Genomic DNA, 25,712 nt, shown 5'->3' with positions numbered 1-25,712 from the left:
TCATGGCAAAACAAATATTAGCAAACCATCTTCTCATGCAATGTGCCAGTCTGAAATGGATGTAAAGATCTTGCAACTATGCTCTTTAACTGTGAGTCTTTTCTTGTTGAAGGAGACTTTGCCCTGCAGCCTAGTTGGCCATCACAGTGATTAAAAGCAAAAACAAACTAAACTGACAGAAAAATCTGGGAAAATTTTACTTCATCGCTTTTATTTTGCGGTATTTGACACTTTTATTTTGGGTTTCAGTAGCCCTCGGACAGAGTCCGGTTCAGTCTCCGACACAAAATAATCACAGGCACCAAATTAAAAGTGGTCCCCATTAGCGACTCAGATAACTTAGAAAGTGGCCTGCGTTTGCAAATCAGAGCAGGTTTAAATTTGTAAAGGTAAACTGTATCAGTGTTCTGGACGATATGGGAGATCGAGTGAATTTGTGCTTGCTGCAGGCAAGGTTTTGTAGTAATATCAGCGAAATCAACAGTAAAAACCGGCCCATCAGACCACAAAACTGGCCCACGGACACCCAAAATAACAATCTCTACACTGATCTGAAACCAGCCCTTCGGACACTGCGAGAATACTAAATTATGAGGCAGAATTTATTAAATTATGCGGCAAAATAAGCCAGATTATGTGGCATTCTGCAGCACAAATTGTTATAGTATTACTTTATTACTTTGACATTTTTACACATAACACTATTTGGACAAAGGTTTCACCTCATTAGCACCGGTCTGACACCCAGTTACAGCATTAAGCAACAGAAGACCAGACGCGCTTCGCAAAATGCCTTCTACTGAGCAGCAATTCACGTTGCTATGGTTTAGTAACTATTGATTCGTATGAGCTAGTAACAATTTATTTGGTTAAAATCTGCTGACTATGCAGCAGGTGAAGGGTTATGTAGCAACTGCGCAAATCCATAATTACGCGGAAAATGCCACGGCAGTTGCGCTGCCTATAGGCCAGTCCTAAATTGGACATGACCATGAAAAGAAATCTCATCATAATTATTTACAGTTCTTAAAATGGTTTAAGTTTCATGTGAAATAAAATGCCTCGTCAGGGTTAGTAAGCCATATATAAATGCAAATGTAAAATGCATTTGACGTGCAGGCGCGAGTTGCGACCTCGGGGTATTGTTAAGAAGGACTGGTGAAAAAGTTAATCGCTGTTTGTGTAGCACAAAAACGATCACATGGAGACTTCTGAATGATTGTTAAACAGTAAGAGTTTATGAAAGGATAACAAAATTTGCAATAATAGCTTTCAATATCAAACCTTACAGGCTGGGAAGCCTGGGGTGGTTTGCGCACAAGCGCGTCTTCTTAGAACTGCGGAGTCGGGACATTCCAAGGGCCTCCCATGGGGTCTAATCTCCGGATGGTCCTCTGTGCCCTGGTATTAGGGAGGATGGAGAAAGAGGCCTGGGGAAGTTAACTGGCCCGCCGGTATAAGCAGAAGGGGTGTTAAATGTTGCGTCACGAAAGGCTGCCGAAGGTGTCGGGTTTTCTGGAAGAGTTCCTAGAAGTTTTGGGGATGAAAAACTGTCGGGAGTGGAGGCATAGGCGGAGGAGGTGCAAGGGCCGTGGTCCGTCAGTGGCGTGAGGGATGGTGGACCATGGACAGCAGGTACCGGATTCATGTCTGTGGGCGGAAGTGGGCAGCGCGCAGCTGTGTAATGTAATTCTTGCAGTCACATTGTTATCCGTTACCGTCCACTTTTCACTATGTCATGTTCACTTTCATGTATATGTTGGTGGTCGCACGTGCAGCGGATTTCCTTTGCTTTATCGCCAAGTCAGCCATTAGAACTGTAACCGTTTGCTTCTCCGCTTCCTCGCAGTTTTGGTGACTGCGCGCGTTTGTTTGAAGAAAAGCTTTGATAAGTCCTATTTGTTGCATTACATTTGTCACCCTCCCCCTTATTCCCCTCAGCTTTCCAGATGTTCATTAACTTTAAAGCATTAAATGCTGCCGCGAACACGTCTCCAGTGTGTGGTTAAATTCGTTCGAGTACAGTTAAATCGATTGACTTCAGTGACACAGAGTAAATACCGCCCTTCCTGCTAGATTGCTGGCTCTGATCTCCGGCTTTTACGCGGAGCCCTCCCTATACCCCAACTCAATTAATTAATTATTTAATTCATTCATTATAAAAGCTGGCCAAAAAAAGGAAAAATAACTAGGTTGATTTTATAATTATTTTTTAAAGTTTCACTACATTCTTATGCAGCCTTTGTTATTTTTTCCAAGGGCACAGTCTGGCAATGCCTAGGCTTCTTGGCGCTATAAACATTTCAAGTATTCTTATTTTGAAGTATGCAATCAAACAATAGCTTAGTACAAATTGATTATTGTACGTGTCACGATATGTGGCCGCATTATTTCCAAAATGTAATGTGCTGAACTGTTTCCAGGTCATCTGTTATTTGCTTCTTGGAGAGAAACGAATTAATGTGCTCTGAGCAATTGCACTAATGGAGTGACAGCGCTGGTCTCAATCCTGCAATATGTCCAGTGACTCGAGTGTCCACAGGTTTCGGCTCTCAGCCCTCTCACCACATTCAAGCAGACTCCCGCCTAAGGGAACTCTTTCTCACAGGTGCTTGGGGTCCCGCTTCTCAGATCCTTTACTGTTTCTCATGAGTTGTAGCCTCGTTGCCAGCATACACATCTAGATTTACCCCACCACCTAAACAGGTGTGCATTTACTCACGTGTATATTTACTCTTACACCTAGGTGCAACTCTCCACTTTTTGCTATTCACATTAGGACGGGAAAGTTATACTTACTTATCTCTCCCCCACTTAAATTATGGGCAGCTTTGAGCCTCCTACGACGGTATTTATGACTATAAGTTACCACAAGTACCTTTAAAACCATATTTTACACTTAGGCTAGTTTTCGGGGGGAGGGGGAAGATCTCCAGATCTCCTTATGAGAGAGGATATGGGACATTGAATACAGATTATTTTTTAATAAATCATTCACATATAAATGTAAATTAATTAACGTATTTTACTATTAAACTGGAAAAAACATTTCACTGCACATTCACTTTTCAAATTAAATGTGTATTAAAAAATAAAATAACAAATAGATAAATTAACAAAAAAATGATTTATATATTACACAAAACTGACCCTCTTTAACATTTGTATTTTATTTAATATATAGACCACTTGGGGGAAATTTAAATATTTAATGTATTTTAAAATGTTTTACTTAAAAAAAAATTAAAGCTTTTAATTAATGTTTTAGAAATCAAGTACATTATACTAAAATATATATATATATATATATATATATATATATATATATATATATATATTACATTTATAATTAAGTAAATTCATTTAACATTAACTCCTGTGTGGTATTATTTTAATTCCCTGCCCCCACTCTTCCTATAGGAGTGTTTTACATCACTAGTGGTTGATAATGTGCAATGCTTGACTTCCTGTTTTGACACCTTTATGGCTGTAGTAACATTAGAAGTGTATTTTGCTAATTGCAGTTGTCTTACTCTTTTGCAGGTATATGTTTTTTTTTATTAGCATATCCCACCTAAATCCCTCTCTTAAATTTCCCTAAAACCCTCGATTTTGTCTCCAATAGTCTACATTTTCCAGTCCCTCGTCTTGTTTTCCCACATCTACTACCAAAACTACCTCCTCTGTGGGAAAGAGATTTACACAGAACACCTAAGAGAGGTGGAGGCAGAAGTCTTTTGGCTGTAGGTTCGTGAACTGCATTTTCTAGCACATTAGAACTATTACTGTACCACTGCTTTACACAGTACAGAATGTAGTTGGCGAATCAGGTCTTCTGGCCTGCAGCTCAAAAGTCTGAGTTTGGCTAATTCAGGCTCTCATCAGAGGTCAAAATCCCTAAATTGGCTGATTCAGCCACTGATTAGTTTGAGGTTGGTAAACTGTAAGTCATAAGTTTAGGCAAAAATACCAACTATTGTTTAAGCACATAGATACAGAAGTACCATTTGTGATGTACAACGCTAATAAATGTTATATTATCAACATCAGCATTTGTATAGCACTTTCTACAATTAGTATGCCATTTTGCACTTCATTAATCCGCACCATTTAAATTTGTTACCTGTATATGATTATATTATTGTGTTTGTTTGTGTCTGGTGAGAAGACATTTGATAAGTGTTTAGCTGAGTAATGGTTTACATTGGTAACTTTGAAATTAAAATCCTGCAGCATATCTTTGGTAGGTTGCTTTTTGTTGAGTTGTCAATAGTCTCACACCTGGCCTGTGCAGGACTTTGGTGCTGTATTATAATTGCAAATTGAACTTAAATAGCGGTTAGATGCACATTATGAAATGTGGAGGTTGTGTCTAGCGTTTTCTGTTAGAGAAATGTGAATACTAAGGGGCTTATTTACAAGCACCTTGTGCCACCGGTGCATCACTTTTTCCCATATAAAAAGTGACACACTAGCAGCGCAAGGGGCTGGTAAATAAGCCCCCAAGTGTGGCTGGAAAGATGCTGTGTAGTGAGCAATAGGTGGGTGTGGTGATTTCTCTACGGTTCTGTACTAGCTGACCAAGTGGTGTATTCTGTATCATGTTGGATGTCTCTGATGAGTTTTGTCCAGTGTGTAGTTTTGAGTGTTACCAATGCGATGTGAAGATGAGAAAGTGATGTTGTGAGACTGGTGATAGCCAACTATAACTGACAAATCTAGGCCGTGTAGGATTTGATAAAAGCCCATACATTTTATTTTTGATTCAATTGATGATGTGTGGGATATAGATAAACATTGTTATTATTAAATTATTCTTTGCAGGTCAGACTCAAGATAAACTGCAATCATGAAAAGTGCAATAATCAAATGTGAAAATTATTTTTGTTGTGCATGCGTTGTCCTGGGATCTTTTTGATTTGTGCCACGCTCAAGTGTGCAGCCATGTTGTTCTGAGATGAGTGCAGTCGGTATATAGCACAAATCAGTATAGTCAATTTTCTTTTTAGGTGTGCTGGTGGTGGCATAGATATCATATACCCTTTGACCTTAAAGATGTCACAGGTCTTGACATAAGTTTCTATAAGCCAGGAAGCATGCCAGGTCCAACATCAGATTTGCAAGCATAACACATTCTCACTTATGCTTACTTACATTTACTTACAATCATTCACTCACACTTAGGACAAGATTATGAGTTTGGTGGTCTTGACACATTGGTCATGGTGGAGTCAAAAACCCCGACTGCAGACTAGGCAGTCCACCAGCCGAATTACAATGTAGGCAGTTTGCTGAAGTAGAGACTGCCGAAGTCCTGACGACACCACCGTCCCTCCGCAGACTGCTGTGACGGCGGTTGGGGAGAAGCAGCTGCCACAGGGCCCTATGTGTCGGGGAGACCCTCTTCTTAGATATGGTGTAATTTAAGGAAATGGGGTTCTAGCTCCCCATTTCATTCTTTTCCCTCAGTCTCTGATGTGGCCCCCTTCATCCAGGGCCACCCCTTCACAGCAGCAACTTCACCCTTGCCAAAATCCAAAATAATACAGGCAGGTACAATTTGCTTTTTTCTGCCATTGACTGGACTGGGCATATATGTCCCAGTCTCCAACAATGGTGTGGTACATGCACAAAGTATTTTTACACATGCGTCATGCATATGTCTACCTTTTGATCAAAATGTACACACCTGCATCAACACAAATGTAAAAATATACCTTGTATTGCGGACCCCGTTCCCGGCTGGTCTTCAGTCATCAGGTACACCACTGCTGGGCCAATGGTAACACTGTAATACAGTGGATGTGAGACCGTCAACCTGGCAGTCTCTCTGGGACTTGTAATCGGGCCCATTGTCTTGCTCACTGCTCACTTGCACTCTTTTACTTCCACTCTGTCTCTTGCACTCACTCTTACCCTGACTCATTCACATTCTCTCACTCACTCTTATTCACTTCTGTTCACTCACTCACAAACATACGATCCCACATACAAACATAAATGCTGTCATATATACACACTATCAGACAAATTCGAAATGAACGATATATGTAAATTTAAAGATAATGTGTTTTTGTCTTGTAATGAAAATGTGAGTGTTTTAAAATTGTAGAAACTACAATATCCAGAATGCATTATAAATGCAGGAAGGATATTTAGGATAAAAAGGGAAAGCAAAGAGGGACTCATTTACAGTGATCAAGACTCCTTGGCGAGTCGAAACGCGTAGGGGGTTGTTGACTGCAATAAAATATACGTATAGTTATATCTCATGGAGTGCGGTGAAATTCTTCATTTACAATATATATATATATATATATATATATATATATATATATATACACATATATATGTATATATGTTAGAAATGGGGTTTCTGGTTGGCTAGGGTATGCACCTCAGCCAGGCAGAACCTACCCACTCTAGTCAGGGCTAGGGAGTTACACGTCCAAGATAACCCCTGCTCACCCCCTTGGTAGCTTGGCACGAGCAGTCAGGCCTATCCCAGAGGCAATGTGTAAAGCGTTTGCACAACACACACAACACACGTGATGCAAAATGTACACCACAAAGTAAACACAACACTAAGCTATGTAAAAATAATCTGTATTGCACAAAACATAATTAGACCAACATTACACGTAAGTAATACCCTGCTACCATAGCAGTTGTCAGAATGTTACACAAGTTACTAATATTCTGCAAAAATAGGCAGTTGTCACATTAGCACACGTAAGTACTCAGGATTCTGCAACATAAGCAGTAGTCAGGAATTACAGTAAGAACTAAATACACTTGTCATAAAAGTATCACAAAGGCCTATATCAGGAGCACTTTAAACCATATGGCAAGTCAGGACATCAGATCGGTGTAGGATGCCTACAAAAAGAACCATCAACACATATATGTTCTATTACACCTAAAACAGGTTAGCCCAACAGCCCCCTCAATCCCCTAAAAGAACCATCTAGAGAGGGTTTACCGGCAAGAGTACCTGTCTTGAACTTGAAGGGCACCTTCAGTGCCACGAAGCATACGAGGAGGGCTCCCCAGTGCTCCTGGGGCACGACGGGGGCCTGTGATGATGATTATTTCGGAGGGGGGGGTTGATCGAGCGGGCAAACCCCGCCAAGGAACAACCAGGAAGACCGGGCGGTGTAGGGCCTCCGATGAGGCTTTCACCGGCCCCCGATCTCCACTAAAGCTCAGGGCCTAATGGGGCGGAGTCTCCTCTTCAAGGCCAGCCTCTCCTCCTAAACTCTGCGACGGAGTGGGGGCCAGGGAGACCTCAGATGAGGCGTCCACCTCATTCGGGGAGCAGCTGCACCCGACGCGGTGCGCGTGCTGCTCTACTGCTCTTCTCGCCTGCCGCAGGAAGATCACGTAGAGGAAGGAGCCTGGCGGCACTCCGGGGGCGTCCTGGAGTATGTCACGCCCCAGGGGTACCTCCTAAGAGCGCGCCGGCTCTTGTCCTCGTCGTTCTCGTGCCCCTGGGGCACATCGGTCGCGCAGTTCAAATGCGCTCGGGATTCCCAGGTGGCCGTGGTGACCCGGCAAGAAAAAGGAACGCTTTTAAAAGCGCGACGTCCCGGATAGCAACAGCGCTTCACCACAACTCCTTCTGAGTGTGACGGCTCAAGGAAAGGAGCACTGCTTAGGGAATTAAGGGCAAGTAGATGCAGGGTGCAGAAATAAAGTGCTTTTAAAGGCGCTACGGCAAATCTGCAGCCCGGGCTGCGGCGGTGATCTTCTGCAGCAATTTTCAGAAAGAGCGCTTTTTCCTAGCACTTCAGGCAAGCTATAGAGATCGTGGCAGGGGTCAGAGGCCACAGCACCCTGCCCCTGGGAACAACAAAACAAGAAGAAGCACAGGGCTGGTGGGTCCAGCTACACGCCAGCACAAGGGGTGCAGATGGTGGCAGTTCTTCCTAGTGACCAGGCAGGTCAGCACAACAGCAGCAGTCCAAGGTGGTTTCCTGGTTAGTCCATTCATCAGCGTTCTGTGTCCATGGTAGGGAGAGGAGGTTCCAGCCAGTTACAACTGGTTCTGGGAGTGCCCCCTCTCTCCTTTCAGCACAGGCTCCAAACATCAGTAGGGGGTTAACAACACTATTGTGTGAGGCCAGGGCACAGCCTTTACAAATGGAGGTGTGCCCCGCCTCTCCCTTCTCTCAGCCCAGGAAGGCTTTACAATATGTAGATGCACCTCTGTGTCACCTCCACCCTCCCTGTGTTCAGGCTGTCTGAGAAGTATGCACAAAGCCCCAACTGTCAGTCTGCCCAGACGTTGATTGGAGACAAGCTGCAAAACACCAAAGTCATAAGCACAGATAAATGCGCACTTTCTAGAAGTGGCATTTCTGTGATAGTATTAAAAAATACACCTACACCAGTAAGCAGTATATCTTACCACTGCCACAACCATACCAAATATGCCTACGCTACCCCTCATAAATCAGACAATACCCCTTACACATAAGGCATGGCATCTCCAATGCAATCCTATGAGGAGGCAGCACTCACAGCAGTGAGACACCAAGTTAGGCTGTTTGTCACTACCAGGACAAGCCACGCAACATGGCACCTGTCCTGCCTTCTATATACATGGCACCCTGCCCAAAGGGCTTGCTAGGGCGTACCTTAGGCGTGACTTACATGTAGTAAAAGGGGAGTTCTGGGCCTGGCAAGGAAATTTAGATGCCAGGTCCCTGTGGTAGGAAACTGCGCACACAGGCTCTGCGCTAGCAGGCCTTAGATAGGTTTGACAGGCTACTTCAGGGGGTGGCGCAAGCAGCGCTGCAGGCCCACTAGTAGCATTTAATTTACAGGCCCTGGGTGTAGGGATACCACTTTACAAGGGACTTATAGGTAAATTAAATATGCCAATCAGGTATAATCCAATCATACCAAATTTGTAAGAGAGAGCACATGCACTTTAGCACTGGTTAGCAGTGAAAAAGTGCTCATAGTCAAAACGTCAGCCAACAAAGGTCAGAAAAATAAGGAGACAAAAGGCAAAAAGTCTGGGGAATGACCCTGTAAAAGGGCCAGGTCCAACATTATATATATATATATATAGAAAGTTTGGGCAGGATTCGTCAAGCTGGGGCTGAGAAAAGGAGGGGTCAAAAAAGTTGCATTTCCCATGTTAATTCTCATAGGACCTTTGAACACAACAACAGCCCAAACCGCTAAACAGAATTACACCAAATTTGGTAGAAAGCTAGATTTTGGTGTGAATCTGTTCATGAGATATGGAAGGCAAAATAAATTTGCATATCTAGGGCCGCGAATCCATTGCATTGTTTTTGCGGTGATCGCGGCAAATTTGTGAATGAGCGCGACAGTAGGAGTGCTGTGATTGGCTGGCCGCAACCTGACTTGAAAGTTGCGGTTGCGGTTGCCATTTTAGGGAATGGGACACAGTCCCCGGGGCTGAAAACAGAAGTGAAAAGTGGAGTTCCCCTGACCCCAAAGATGTCATATAGGGGTCTTTGAGGGTGAAATTAAGCCCGTAATTTTTATTTGTTTTCCCGCTGCATGATATTCGCGAATACATCACAACATTAAGCGTGGCCCAGTGTAAAGTCATGATGAATTTGCAAATATCGGCAACAACAAAAAATAATAATTGACAGGGTTATTCATACACTAATTCATTCACTCATAGATGCACTCAGTAACTCATGCACCTACTCACAGACCCACTCAGATATTGATGCAGTCACTCTCAAACCCAGTCACATCCTCACGCACCCACTCAACGACCCACTCAGACTCTCAGACACCCATTCACAGACCTACTGAAACCCTCACGCACACGCTCACAGACCCACACAAACACTGATGCATCCTCTCTCACACCCAGACAGCCACTCTCACATCCAGATACACCCTCTAATACCTATTCTCACACCCAGAGAGACAGGCTGTGGCCAACTCCTGCCCTGCATGGTCTTTGGCCCTGCGCAGCGCAGGGTTGGGACGTTATGGGGGTTGGCCGAAGGGTCTGGCTGCAGGTCAGGCCCTGTGGGTAACCCCCACTGCAGACGACTGAAGGCCATGTGCAGCGGTGGTTGGATGAACTTATAGTAGTACAAATTACATATGCGTTAAAAAAAAACAGAAATTCACTAAAAAAAACAAAGGTTACAGGGACGTCATAGTTAGAAAATAGAGTTAAAAAAACAGAAATTCACTGAAAAAAACAAAGGTTACAGGGGCATTACAAGTAGGCTCTCATTTTAAGTGTACAAAACCAGTGATATCCACCTGTTCTAGTAAGAGTTATCTCAAGTAGCTATAATTCGTGCCCTCGCCATGCACTGCTGGTTACGCCACAAATTACGCACTCATGACATCTTTGAAAACATCATTGATAATATCAATGTAATATTTGCAGTAAATGTTAGACAAAAAAACTGTGCATGGCGGGTCATCCTTATTATCTGCTGGAGGTTTCATCAATGCTTGTATTATGTATCTGTAATCTTCATTATTTTGATAACCCATCCTTTCCCAACTAACCTGTTCTTTCTCTCTCTGAGCTCTCATCCTCAGGCCTCACCCCCTCTATTAGGGCCATAGAGAGGAGAATGCTCATGTTACATCCAGTTGTTACCAAGCTCTTGTAATCAAGGTTGTAGCCTTTGGGAGGGAGGTAGGATGGCATTAGGAGTATGGACAATCAGCGTGGTGAACATTACTCGTAAGAGATCCATGCATTACTTCCTCAGCCCTTCCCCCTTCTGAGTCCTTACAGCCTTGAGGACATGCGCTAACAAATCATTCACAACCTGTTTTCTACAAAATGCAGTAATGCTACACCTGTAGTTTCTTAAAGGAAAAGCATTACAAAAGAGAATTCACTTGAAAAGCAAAGCTCCTGGGATTGGTCCCAAAATCCTAGGAATGCAGATACCCCCACCTATCATATCCAAAATGTAGTGAGAAACAAATGTAAAAGGAAGTGCCAAAGTAGCTGTCTGACAAATGTCTTGAATGGAAGCTCCCTTAGTCTCTGCCTAAGAGGCAGCCGTTCCATGAGCAGAACATCTTTGAGCTTAGCATGACAAATAGATCCCCAGTGAACTATAAGCAGAATATGTCACAGCCTTTATACATCTACTCAAACTCGGAGAAGAGGCTACAGCCTTGTTTCCTATCCTGAAAACACCAACATTTATAAAGAGTGCATCACAGAGTGTGTAATTTGCAGACCGGACGAGATAATTTTGAACTGCATGTGTTACATTCAATAAATGTAGAGATTCCTCAGAGGGGGTGAAGGAGACTGAAAAGGGAGTGAACTCTCCTGATCTACATGAAAGGAAGACATAGGGGGTGATTATAACCTTGGCGGACGGCAGAGGCCGTCCGCCAAGGTACCGCCGCCAAATGACCGCACCGCGGTCAAAAGACCGCGGCGGCCATTCAAACATTTCCTCTGGGCCGGCGGGCGCTCTCCAAAAGAGCGCCCGCCGGCCCAGAGGAAATGCCCCTGCAACGAGGACGCCGGCTCAGAATTGAGCCGGCGTAGTTGCAGGGGTGCGACGGGTGCAGTTTTCACCCGTCGCGTATTTCAGTGTCTGCATTGCAGACACTGAAATACACAGTGGGGCCCCCAGGGGCCCCGCGGCACCCCCTACCGCCATCCTGTTCCTGGCGGGAGACCCGCCAGGAACAGGATGGCGGTAGGGGGTGTCAGAATCCCCATGGCGGCGGAGCGCGCTCCGCCACCATGGAGGATTCCCCCGAGCAGCGGGAAGTCGGCGGGAGACCGCCGACTTTCCGCTTCTGACCGCGGCTGAACCGCCGCGGTCAGAATGCTCGTGGGAGCACCGCCAGCCTGTTGGCGGTGCTCCCGTGGTCGGTGGCCCTGGCGGCCACCGGCCGCCAGGGTCAGAATGACCCCCATAATCTTCTAATGAAAACCTTGACATAATTGTAAAATCACAAAATGGAAGTTAAGAATTCAGGATCCTAGGGCCATATTTATACTCCGTTTGCGCCGAAATTGCGTCGTTTTTTTTGACGCAATTTCGACGCAAAACTAACGCCAACTAACGCCATATTTATACTATGGCGTTAGAGGCGAATAGCGCCAAAGTTCCCGGAATGTGCGTCATTTTTTAGCGTGAACCCCTTCCTTGCGTTAATGATATGCAAGGGAGGCGTTCCCGTCTAAAAAATGACTCCCAGGCCTTTACGTGGTATTTATACTCCCGGGCAAAAGAGACGCCCGGGAGTTGGCGTGGCTAAAAACGGCGCATTTGCGCCACTTTTTAACGCCTGCTCAGGGCAGGCGTTAAGGGGCCTGTGGGCTCAAAATGAGCCCACAGGTGCCCTCCCATGCCCCCAGGGACCCCCCCTGCCACCCTTGCCCACCCCAGGAGGACCCCCAAGGATGGAGGGACCCACCCCAGGGACATTCAGGTAAGTTCAGGTAAGTATAATTTTTTATTTTTTATATTTTTTTTTGGTGGCATAGGGGGGCCTTATTTGTGCCCCCCTACATGCCACTATGCCCAATGACCATGCCCAGGGGACAGAAGTCCCCTGGGCATGGCCATTGGGCAAGGGGGCATGACTCCTATCTTTACAATGATAGGAGTCATGTTGATGGGGGATGGGCGTCGTTAAAAAATGGCGCAAGTCGGGTTAAGACGATTTTTTCGACGTAACCTGACTTGCCCCATTTTAAGACGCCCATGCGCCATTTTCCCCCTACGCCGGCGCTGTCTGGTCTACGTGGTTTTTTCCCACGCAAACCAGGCAGCGCCGGTCTGATTGCGCCGTCTAACGCCATTCCATAAATACGGCGCCCGCTTGGCGCTTCAGAATGGCGTTAGACGGCGCAAAACTTTTTGACGCTAAACTGCGTTAGCGCAGTTTAGCGTCAAAAAGTATAAATATGGGCCCTAGTGTTTCTAATGTCAGTCATCAAGCAGAGATAATGACAAAAAAGAAAACCTTCAGTTTTTAGTTTTTCAAATGGAGAAGGCTGTAGAACTTTAAGAACTAAAGGCAAATTCCAGGAAGGATGCACAAAACGAACAGGAGGACTTTCAAGGGAAAACCGTATACATGCCTACTACCTAGAGGTTTCATGTCTGCTAGACAACCTCATAGAGATTGTATTTCCTTGGTAGCTGTCATACAACCATTAGGGTTAGAGATAGCCAATTCCTCATCGAAACGATCTTGAATAGATTGCAAAATCCACTTATTTTCACTGTTACAAAGAGCAGTATATAGTTTAGCACACCAAGAAGAAAAGGAGGCCCAATGATGGTTATAAGAGCATTGGCAAGAATTTCTACTAGATTTGTGAATGGAAGCATCCAGAGGAGAGGATAACCCTAAATACTTCAGCCTCAACCTCTCAACCACCAAGCTGCCAGGCGTAGTTGATGACAAGATACCTGGAAAAGAAGAAGGAGAAAAGAGGCAAAAAGAGGGCCATCAGAATGAAATCTGTCTTCGCTCTGAGAAGTTGAACAGTTTGGAGACCAGAGGGAAAAACACAGAAAAAGACTTGATCTAAAGAGAGCTCAAAGTATACACTCCAAGCTCCCCCATCTAGAAATTTGGACAAAAAGCAACAAAGGCGAGTATTGCTTGAGTTGCCAAATAAGCCCTGCCTTTGAAACTCCAAATCTCTTCCAAAGCCCTAGAAACATGTAGAGAGCCATAATGAATTTGACAGGAGGAACACCCTTATCATGTGATCTACCACCACATTGTCCACTCCTTGAGTGTGAGAGGCTGACTGTGACAGAACATGGTTCTCATTGTTAGAAATGGGGGCTCTAGTTGACAGTGGTTTGCACCCTGTCCAAGTAGGGACCCTCACTTTAGTCAGGGTACGGGAGCCACACAGCTAAGATATCCCCGCACACCTCCTTGATAGCTTGTCACAAGCAATCAGGCGTACCTCAGAGGCAATGTGTAAAGTATTTGTACACAGACACAGTAACTCAGTAAAAACACTACAAAACGACTCCACACTAGTTTAGAAAAATAACCAATATTTATCTGACTAAAACAAGACCAAAACTGATGAAAATCCAACATACACAAGCAAAGATATCACTTTTAAAGAGTTGGAGAGAGTCCCAATCCAAAGAAATCAATGGGTGTCTCTTTTTAACACACAGTACCTGGCATGCGTCAAAAACAAAGATGATGCAGGCCGCAGAGTAGGTGAGGCACAGGAAAACAAAGCGATACGTTGGTTCTTTACTGTGCTGGGGGGGGGGTAATGCATCGGATTCTTGCTGACAGGAGAGGTGATGTGTCAATTCTGTCCGCGCAGGAGAGGTGATGCGTTGGTTCCTTATTGATAGGGGAAGTGATGTGTTGGTTCCTTAGTGGCAGGGGAGGTAATGCAAAGTTTTCTTCCTGCAGGAGAGAGAATGATTTGGTTACCAGTCACGCAGCCTTGGTTCCTTGCTGCAGTGCAGGGTTGATGCAAAAATGACACTCAGGGACGATGCATGGGAAAATCCAGACGCACTGTGATGATAGCACCACAGTGGAACAGGTGCTGCATGGGTCCTGTAGGTGCTGCGTCAATCTTTCCACCACAAGGCAGGTGCTGCGTGGATTTTCAGCGGCGGCGATCTTATGTGTGGATTCTTTTCCTCAGGACAACACTTTTCACTCCCACGGGACTGGATGTGGCACCACTTGGCAAGACAGGACTCTCAGCAGAGGAGTCCAGGCACTGGCAGGTGAAGTCTTTGATGTCCCTGAGACTTCCTAACAGGAGGGAAGCTCAGTTCATGCCTTTGGAGAACCTTGGAAAGCAGGATGTAGAAAGCAAAGTTCAGTCCTTTAACTTCCAGGACAGAAGCAGCAAGAAGCAGGCCAGCACAGCAAAGCAACAGACAGAGAGGCAATTCCTTCTAAAGCATCCAGCTCTTCTTCCTGGCAGAATGTCCTCAATCCAGAAGTGTTCTGAAGTTGTAGTCTCAGAGGCCCAATACTTATACTACGTTTTGGCTTTGTAGTAGGTAAACTTCAAAGGAAAGTCTTTGTAGTGCACAAGACTCTGCCTTTCCTGCCCTGACCCCAGACACACTCCTTGGGGTTGGGGCTGTTTTGTGTAAGGACAGGCACAGCCCCATTCAGGTGCAAGTATCAGCTCCTCCCACCACTCTATCCCAGGAAGACCCATCAGGATATGCAGGGCACCCCTCAGCTCCCTTTGCGTGACTGTCTGGAGTGAATTCACAAACAGCCCAACTGTCTTCCTGACCCAGACACGTATTCCACAGACAGAGGCACAGAATGGTTGAGCAAGGAAATGCCCACTTTCTAAAGTTTCACTTCCTACGAGAAAAGGGGAATAATCTTAAAACAAAGTATTCTGAGCTGTGAAGATAAGACTGAGAGGAATAGAGATCAGAACAAAACTAAACAATTCAATACATTTTAGAGATTTATATACAATAACTCCAAATGGATAAATAGAAATTACTTACTGCACAAAGGGAGGGTTCACTTAAATTGAGGTTTCCTTGAAAAAATTCTCCTTTATAAAACCGAGTGGGATAATCCTCACCTCCGAGTCCTAAATAGAATTGAAACTTTCCGTTACAATAGCTCAGAATTTTTTTATTCTATTTCAGGACTGGAGGCGAGGATTATGCTAGTTCAAAGCTTGTTTACCACTAAATGAGCCATATCAAAAACTGGCTGGAAATAGAATCTTTTGAATGTTGAATCTGAAGACCAGTCTGCTGCATTCGTGATATCCTCCAGACGAGCACCTAAAGTAAATGCTTTAGAAGCCATAGCCACATGAGCGGAATGGGCACCAAAAAGGGAGAGGCTAATACCAGCCTCCTGTATCACATAACGAACCCACCGAGCAATGGTAGGTGAGGAAACTGCTTAATGGGGTTTTCGCAACGCGATAAGAAGTTGACGCTCTCCAGGAGGGCAAATATCCTCAGTCATCTCCTCATAAGCTTTAAGACAATGAACGGCACACAACTTTGGAACATCTGGGAAAGCAGGATAAGAGATTACTCTGGTATTGTTTTTTGTTCATGTTACCAGAACTATGTCTGTTTGTTGGCGAAGAACATGAGTGGATGTTCGAGTTATCATTGCAAAGGGGGGAAAAGCATAACCTTTCTCCTGACTCCAGTCCTGAAGTAAAGCATCTGTGGCAGTCACCAGAGGATCTGTTTCCATCTGAAAAATCTGAGAAGTGATCCAATCTGGTGATCCAACCTGGATGCAAAGAGATCTATTGTAAACGGATCCCATAGATCCTGAAGATGATACAACACCTCTGGATGAAGTTTCCAAAGAATGGAATCTCTGAAATGTCTGGAATGAAAGTCCGCAATCTGATTTTGAGCACCCGGTATGTATTGAGCAGTGACTGAAATTTGATGATCCAGGCAATACGGCCAAAAACGGGTCACCAAATTGGAAAGAGCCTTGGAACGAGGGCCCCCTAGATGATTGATATAATGGACAGCCGAGATATTGCCCATCTTCAGGAGAACACACAATTGGATTGAGTCTTTGGTCCAGCACTTGACTGCAAATTAACCAGCTAAAAGCTCTAGGCAATTTATATGTAAATTTTGTTCCACCGGAGACCAATTCCCCTCAGTGGAAAGATCTCTGCAACAAGCGCCCACCCCTGATCTGTTGGCATCTGACTCGATTATGAGATCCAGAGCAGAACCGAAGATTGCTCTCCCCTTCCAGGCCTCCATATGTGAAAGCCACCAACGTATTTCTTCTATTGATTCTTCTGAGAGAAGAACTTTCTGGGAGTAGGTTAAACCTTTTCAAAGATGATATGCCTTTAGGCGTTGAAAAGCCCGGTAATGGAGAGGACCAGAAAAAAATGGCTTGTATAGATGAAGAAAGGAGTCCAACTAAGCAAGCAATCTGCCAAAGTGAAATCCTTTTCTTGGTCAGAGTACGTCGCTGCTCGTGAATAATCTTTGTCATTTTTCGAGATGGAAGACTTAAGGTGGCAGAAATTGAGTCTGTTTGAAACCTAGAAGAACCGCTCTTTGAGAAGGAATTAATAGATATGTGGACTCGTTTATGACAAAACCTATTTCTTGTAATAAGTTGACAGTTATCTGAAGTTGGGCAGAGAGTTTCCAGGGACACTGAGCCAGGAGTAAGATATTGTTGAGATAAATAATTAATCGAACACAACGGGCCTGAGAACGTTTGTGAAGCACTATAGTGCTGAGGAGACCGAATGGAAGGGTCGTGAACTCGAAAACCAGATCTCCCAGATGAACTGAAGGAAGCGCTGGTGCGGCGGAAAGATGGGAATGGTCAGATAGGCATCCTTTAGATCTAGACTAGCTAACCAATCCATAGGGTGCAAGACGTCTCGAAGAAGATGTATTCCCTCCATTTTGAAATGGCGATGAACCAACCATTCGTTGAACTCTCTTAGATTGATGAATGGGTGTCTACCTCCACCGGCTTTGTCCACTATAAATAGATTGCTGATGAACCCTTGATGATACAGCACAGTCAGAGAAATAGCTCCTTTGTCTAACAGTGCCGCAACCTCCGCGTCCACCAGAATGATATCTTGAGCGGAAAACACAAGGGGATTTGGACAAGATAATTGTATGGGAGAACCAACGAACTCTATCTGAAAACCTTTGACTGTCTGCAAGACCCATGCACCCAAGCGGCCCCCTGCTTTTAGAAGAGAAGAAGGGATAACACTCACCGGAATTGGCTGTTGAAGCTCCTCTACCACCTCAATACCTGAAGCGTCTGTCTTTTGTTGGGTAGAAGTTGGCGAATCTGGACTGATCTCGAAACGGGCTTTGCCTGGAGCCTTGGCCTCTAAAAGAAGTAGGTGCTTGAGCACGGCTGGTCGAGCGGCCCCTGCCTCAACCGGCCCGTGGAAAAAACGGGTGGAAAAACTCTTTTCATTGATGATTGTGCCTTATCCAAGGAAGTGAAAGTGTTCACGAACTTTCCTAGTTCTTTTATGAAAGGTTTACCAAAAAATCCACCTTGGGCCACAGCGCCAGCTTCAGAATCAGCTAATTCTCCTAATTTGGGATCCACTTTAATGAGGAGAGAGTGGTGCCAGACTGAAGAGAGCGCACAATTAGTATTGCATAGAAAAATTAAAGCTCGTTGAGCCTATCCTGAGAGGATATCAGGTGAAACGAGCACTCCTGAGGATTTGGCATCCTCGGCCATGTCAAGAATTTCACTCAGCCCTAAGACAATTGCAGGATTCCTTTTCCAAAGGTTTCCGAATGCAACCCGCCACATAATTTGCTACTTTATCAGATGGGGCCCATTCAGAAGACCTAGGATGGATAATATTGTCAGAGTCTAACATATCAGAAACATTGGAAATGGACTCTTGAGGAGTAGATTGAGAATTGGAGGGAAGCCATGATCTGGACGGACCAGCGTCTTCATCTTGATTTCCAGAGGAGTCAGTATATTGGAGAGACACAGAGAGGGGTTGGGGGTCTAAGGAAAGAGAGGAATCAGCAAGGGATAAAAGGGAATTCTTAACACGATTGAAAACATTGTGATCAACTCCTGCCTCACGGCGACGCTTTGCCGGAGTTTGCGCAGCGGTCGGAGATTAAGTCTTTAAAGGACATAGGTGGCGCTGAGGGAGTCAAACTAGAGGCTGTGAATTTAGCACACTCTTGTGCAATCTGTTGTGGAAGTCTGTTCTCAAGAGGGCCAATTGCCTCAGAAACTGCTCTATAAATAGAGGCATGGACGGCATCAAAGAACTCATCATCTGTTAAGTCCATTGTTTAAATGTAAACAAAAATATGTATATAAAAATATATATAATAATACATATATAAAACAATTTATATTATAATAATGGTTCTTATGGGAGCTGGGTGTCAGCTAAGTATGAAGAGTGCGAATTTGCACTAGCTTATAAAGACGTCCGCCTGGGACACAAAATCCATGTGCTCAGAAAAATATTTTAAATGGGGAAAACCCCGCCTATGAGCGTGTCCCAGAAAGGACAGAAATGCCCAAAATACCAACCCTGCAGGGCGTAGAAGCAAAGAATAATACTGACCCCAATAAGAAAATATGGGGTGTCTATTGTCGTTACAGACCCTTTGATAAAAGGGCGTCACTCTCCAGGCAGAAGGAAACAAAATGCCAGGAGACGCACTCGGCTCAAGGAGGACACGCAGCTCCGACTCCGAAGTCTGACAGGAATCGAAGCCGCGCGTTCCCCTCAGTGCGTCTCCAAAGCACAAGTGTTCCGGCAGGCGCCACCTGGTGGCGGTCAGAACACCGATAGTGCACTAAATAACAGAAGGAACGGTCGCGAAGGAGCGAAATCGTTCCTGCGACCGTAATTAAGTATAATAACTCTAAAACAGTCAAACTATGTATTAATTATGAAAAAAGTTAATACAATAATACCCAAGAGACGAGCAGAAATAAGGAATTCCACTTGGCTGCGAGCAGCGAAGAAAGAGGAATCCTCGAAATAGTTAATGGACTATATTGGGACTGCCTGTTCCTGATTGGTTTTATTTCAGTATTTTGATTGTTCTGTATTTTGATTGGTGCTTTTGTACTCCAATTCCCAGGTTCTCATGGGAATAGTAGTTTCTTATTTATAGTTGGCTGCTGTTTAATAAAATGGAGAAAGAAGGCATAATCCTTGCCTCCAGTCCTGACATAGAATCATAATTGGCTATTTCATAATCATATTGAGGAAGTGTACATTATGAAATCGAAGAAGATGAAAAAACACACATCCCAAGAAGAAACAAATAGTGGGCAGAGTGAAAAGGAACCTCGTTGATAGATTGTTCTGCATCCTCACTGGTAGAAATATCTCTAAGGTGTCAATAAGGGAAGAACTTAAAGCCTACCTCTGATCAAAATCAAAGAAGTATTAGGATTCGTTGTGCAGCACCAAGTAGTGCTCAGGACCTGTTCCTCATTGGAGGGTATAGTTCTTCTAAGATGAGTGATTACCATGCTCCATCTTGCTCCGCAGACAGCCTCAAGTCTGACTAAAGCATTTAAATACTCCATCTAAAGAATCTATGGGCATCAATAGATGCCAGCACAAAATAGCAAGGTATAAAAAGGAGGCTGACATTGCATCTTCTTGCTGCACAACAGAAAGTAGAAGACTCTATGGGAGCATGATCATATCAGAGAAGAGAAAGGAGAAGAAACAGTCATACATAATTGTTCTGTTTCTGTAAGCTGCAAGAAGAACAGACCTGGGATGCCAACCAAAGCGTCCTGCAGTGTTACAGCTATTTACAATGTTTGACCTTTTGTTGTAAAAAATAAAAAGGCCTTCCTTGTCTCTTTCTTTACATTTTGTCTGGCAAAGAACTCTTTTTTCCCCTCTCTGCGTATTGGGAGCATCTTATCTGGCTTCTCCTCACATTTGTTGGCCTCCCCGGACCTCTACCAAAGCAAACTGCAAGTCAGCCTAGGAATGGGGGTAATTTTTTCCCTTGCCGAAACGCATCCTCTACCGTTCAAATGTTGCTCTGTTATTTCTTTTCGTGCTGATGGAAGAAGAGAGGGAGTAAGGAGGAAAAGGTCAGAGAAAAACTGCACCTTACTCAGCCTCTTCGGAAGCCCCGCCTGCTCCCATATACTTATTTGGGGTTGGGGTAAAAGCAACAATGTGGTCGACCCAGAACTTAATAGAAGCAATGCTGCACATATGTGTTAAAAATACAAAATAAGTTAAATAAGAAATACAGATATTGATATTGAAAGCCCTGCCTTACATACAGTAAAAAGCTGGGTGTAACGTCTGAGGTAGGTGAAAAGAATAGGCCGTAGTACTGCTTTTTATTAGATTGAGTATGGCAATGCGCAAGCGCTGCGTTTCCAACGTGTTGGTGTGTATCTGAGATTTTAACCATGCCTACTGTACGCCCATCACTATCACTCGTTCACAGGCTTGCCTTTCTAAAACTCCCTTGTTTTTTATTGGTAACTGCTTTATGTTTGTCCCTCCTTAGAGCGGTTGTGTTACCGCTTTGGTCATTGACCCTGTTACATGGCTAATTGCACTTTTGCTTATAACTTTGACTGCAAGCGAACTTCTTTTTCCTTTTGTCTCTCTTTTCACACTCACAGTGGCGCTTTGAATCAGTGCCCTTATGTCAACTGTTTTTACTTTTAATTTGCAGTTTGTGTGGCAAGAAAAGTCCAGTTAGGAATTTACAACACTAATAGCTCTAACTCGATCAAACGCGAGACCCATTGCATTGCAAATGCTTGTTTTCTCCTTATTGCTCCAATTGAGTGGATTGATCCTGACGGGGCGAGCACATGGAGGAACTGGGGCTGGGGGCAGTAATTTTTCTTCAATTTTCTTTGTTTGCAGAAGTCAGGTGACACTTGGGAGTGGGTAAAAACATCTCAAAGTTATAAGGACTGGGACAAGGAAAGAGCAACGTTGTTGTTGTTTGCATCTTACAAATGTCCAAGAGAGGACAGGGTGGTTCGTCAGGTGCGAAATGTCATATCTCTCTGTTGGAGCCGTGATCGACTCTGCAGCTAACGGGGTGCCAAGAACCGGCACATAATCTCTGTTAAAGAAGCAAAGGCTCTTCTGAACAGACTGCTATCTGCAGGTGTAGTTGATAAGGGGATTGCTACAGTGAAAGAAAGAAAGCCCAAACTCAGAAAAAAACAAAGCATCCAATCGTTGGTGACATGGCAGCAGACATCATATTGAAGAAAGGATTGCATATTCCTATGTTTTGAAAACGATACAGCGGTGATAGTGAATAACAAAGGACAAAGAAAAAGTTCAGTAACCACGGGCCATGTTACAAAGGACTGTGCAAGTCTCAGATTCATGATCATTGTGTTGTCGGTGCACTACGTTGAGCTAGGCAACGGCTTGCGCTCACAAATAAACACAGACCACTAGTGATGGATTATGACGAGCCCAGTGTTGCCAGATTTTGAAAGCCTTCTAAAGCCCAAAGCTGTTGAACGACCAGCCCAAAGTAAGCCCAAATGAACCGGTCCCAGCCCAAAAAATGGCTCAAACTTTAAACACTGAAATAATGCAATCGTAGGCTGAAGCAAACATTTCCTACCAGAGGCCAGAATACAGTGACCCAAACTCTGTGAACTTAAACTTAAATTATTGGTAAGGGCGAGTGTTTTGTGTCAAATGCAAGCAATGGCTACGCTGAGCAGAGCATGACAAGAAGTGATGTAAATAAATTTAGGCACTAAGATCACAAACAGAACCATGCAGTGAGGCTGAGCTCTGACCATGTACCCTCATTTCGCTTAGCTCAGCCTATGAGGCCACATTTGTGCTTGCACAGCCTGCAACTGGAGTTAAATAAATGAATAAATCAGCTGAGCACACAGCTCAAAGTGCATTAAAAAAAAAGGATCAGAACAGTGATGCTGCATGCAATGGGGCGGGGTTAAACATGTGGCTAAAAAAAAAACCAAAATATTCTCTTTCAGGTAGCCACATACATAACTCATGCCTTAAATAAAAAAATAAAAAAGTTAAGTTAATCATTGTGGAACCTCTATTAGTTAATGCACTGAAAAGTCTGTGTGTAACCAAAAAGCCAAAGAATTAAATCTCTGTTGCTGCAATGGAGAATTGTGTGTTGTGCAAATGTAAGTCATTCGGTTAAACTTGAATTACTGGCAGGATTAGATAGACTGCTACCAAACATGCAAAAAGGTTTCAGATAAAATGGTTTAAGTAATACCCAAACTGAATTATTTATTTTTATTTCACTGCCCTGCAAAGCACGCACTGCACAACTCAGCTGGTAACCCCCTTGCATTATGAGCTGAAAACAATAACTCTTTGTCATCACCAACCTTCATGTGATTCCATCCAGTGCTTAATTTGTGCTTGTTGTTTCCGGTGCAGAGCACCGGCACTTATTTTTTGTGGGACGGCACTCTTTTTTCCTACCTCAAGCATTTACTGTGAGCAAAAGACACATATGGGAAAGACGTAGGAATGCAAAAATGAAAAAAAGCATCACAAAGGGAGAGAGCAGAAAGCTGCAGGAGTGAGGTGAAATGACAGGGACTGGCATAAAATGGACTAAAGAGGCCCAACATGGCTTCAGGATTACGCTGCCCTAGTATTCCATGTTTGCACATTTAATTGCAGCAGCCGCGTGTTTAAGAGGAGAGCTTTGGACACCGGCAAGTTTTTATTTACAAATTAAGCACTGGCTATGCCACCCTGGATGCCACTCATTCTTTTTCAGTCCTGCCATGCTTTACATCCTATGCACTCTCAATCCACAATTAGCCCCTGAATATTAAAAATAAGGAATACATCTACTCACAAGTCACAACGGCACAAATTGAAGTAAACTTACCTTGTCTTCCGCAGCTGCGCACCAACCGGCCGCAAATCAGTGTAGGTAGGGGCCGTAGGTAACGCCTACACAACAGGAAGGGGCCAGGGGGGTGTCTCCCCTCTCTGGGGCCCCAATCTTGCAGTCGCACTCTGGGGCTGGCGTCAATTCAAGAAGAGACTTTTCCAGGGGTGCCCGCCACCACACGTGTGCAGGCTGAGGCTCACGGCGGGACCCAAGAGAAGAGCCACCCACACACACAAGACTCCACCAGGTGGCACGTGCGCAGCCAGTGAGAGACAGCGTGTCGCAGCCAGCATATTAAATAATGCCACGGGGGCAGGCCAATAATTTCTTGTAGGGCCGTCAATTGGTAGCGCTTTCGTGCACTCCTAGATTGACGCCCCTCTGCCCCAACAACAATTTCCATGTGACGACTCACCGTCAATCTCGAGTACCGACTTCGACTCTCACTCACATCGGAGAGTGATTGATGCAGGTGACGTGACGTGAGTCATCGATGTGATCCCACCCACCCAACAACTTCACTGCGCACAGTACGCAGCGCTGCCTGGCTGACACAGGCCGAGGCCGCCACTGTCTGTGCCACGCAGGCACAGCCTGCGGCGCGCTACTGCAGAGGCAGGCAGGCTCAGTGTGTGGCTGTCAGTCATCACAGCGGCGTGCTGCGCAGGCGCACACTCTGAGACTTGTGACTGTCAGAGACAGTGACGGACGAGTCGGAGTGACGTGAGTGACGCGTCCAAAGTGCAAGTTCATAGACCATGATAGCAATGAACTTGCACTGGAGCGGAGGCGCCGCCTGAGGAAGAAAATCCGCACAACATTCAAAGAGAAGCCCAAAAAATAGCCAGCTGCCAGTTGGCTATTTTCTCGCACAAATGGGAAAAATGTCGCCCATTTGTGCGGGAAATAGCCCAATCTGGCAACACTGGACGGGCCAGCAGCGGTTTACCAGACCGCTATGTACGCTCCAATGCCCCACCTGCTGGCCCACCGTTTATTATATTACCTGTTACCACATGACCAGGTGGTCTACAACACCAAACATATTTACACAAGGGAGGCGGGGTGGCTCCCCTACACCATTAACATATTGTTAATGGTAGTGCCCGCAACCAGTTACATCACTGGCGCGACACTTAAATCATCTCCAACGCTGGCAGCATTGAATGGAACCTTTCCTCCATTGTTGTCAAAGCAAAAATAATAAAGTACGGTTGCATTAAAAAAGGGTTGATGAGGTAATATTATATTCCCCAGATTTTTTGAGGCTGTGGCTAAAGTGCACATACCTCAACGCCAGATAACAGAGGTCACTGAGTGCAAAACTCTATAAGACTCCATTTGTGAGAGCAAATTTGCACTGCACACGTAGTGCAGCCCTAGGGAGTTGACACACTTTGGCAGGGGGCCATGGGGGTGGACTGCCCCACAGAACTGGAGATGGTTTTTATCCTACCTTCAGACATCTTTACATTTTTGATAGGGTGATAATGGGATAATTTCGACATTTCTTAACTGAAGAGTTTGTTTCTTTAACAAAGGGAAGTGAGTTCTTATTTCGTTTTATGAAATTGGAACATTTAAATAATGCAGTTCACGCTTACTTGACAATTCTAGATGGGCATACCTAAATTCTTTAGGGAACCTGAAAGAATGTCAGAGGTAGCCAAAAATATTCTTTGTATTTTTTTCTTTCATTGAGATTTTATTTGTTCAAAAATTGTCTTTCATGATGTAATTACTCGGTTTTTATCCTATGTTCACATAAATTGGTCAGTTTGAATGGTTCACTTTTTCTGTGTGGGTCCAATGACATTCAAAACTATTTATGAACATTAATAATAATGCACTACAGAGTTTCTAAACTTAGTAACTCAGAGACGTTACCAGATTCATCCACAAAATGGGTCTTAGTTGTTTCCAAAAGCTGATTACACCCTACTGTCCCATGGAAGTTTTGAGATCTTCTCCTTCTGGTCGACTTCTCTTTCCTAAATCTGAATTGGAGGGTAGGCTGTTGCTTTAAGAGCTTCATTTTGTAACCCATTGCCAACAACTTTAAGAATCATACAGTCTTTCTAAGGCTTTTTGAAGGAACTCAAAACCTGGATATTTAGAGTCCCCTATATAATGTGATTTGCTGGATGTAAGCTTATAACGTCTAGAAACCCATTCCCTTGGACATTGGTCTTGCTTTATAGAGTATTGTTACATTAAATTTACATATATTAATTTACACAACTCAATAGAACTGAGTTCACACACCAGAGCTAAATAGAAGGCAAGTGCCCTTATTCTAATGTATGTCAGAACCATACCGTGTAA

General features: G+C 44.3%; 1 protein-coding gene across 20 annotated transcripts in view; it reads left to right on the top strand.

Annotated features, from left to right (window-relative positions):
• PKNOX2 (PBX/knotted 1 homeobox 2) overlaps positions 1–25,712 on the top strand; it is a 3,670,033-nt gene that overhangs the window by 1,717,707 nt on the left and 1,926,614 nt on the right. For 2 of the 20 annotated variants that reach the window (XM_069224526.1, XM_069224531.1), the window contains exon 1: positions 1,425–1,635. The exons of 15 other annotated variants lie outside the window; for them this stretch is intronic. The gene's annotated coding sequence lies outside the window, so the exon portion shown is untranslated. Of the gene's footprint in view, positions 1–1,423; positions 1,636–25,712 lie in introns of those variants that run through there. 3 more of the 20 variants (XM_069224544.1, XM_069224546.1, XM_069224537.1) reach the window with 3 other exon arrangements.

Source organism: Pleurodeles waltl, chromosome 3_1 (assembly GCF_031143425.1).
Source record: "Pleurodeles waltl isolate 20211129_DDA chromosome 3_1, aPleWal1.hap1.20221129, whole genome shotgun sequence".
Lineage (NCBI taxonomy): Eukaryota > Metazoa > Chordata > Amphibia > Caudata > Salamandridae > Pleurodeles > Pleurodeles waltl.
This window is presented reverse-complemented; position numbering and strand designations above follow the sequence as displayed.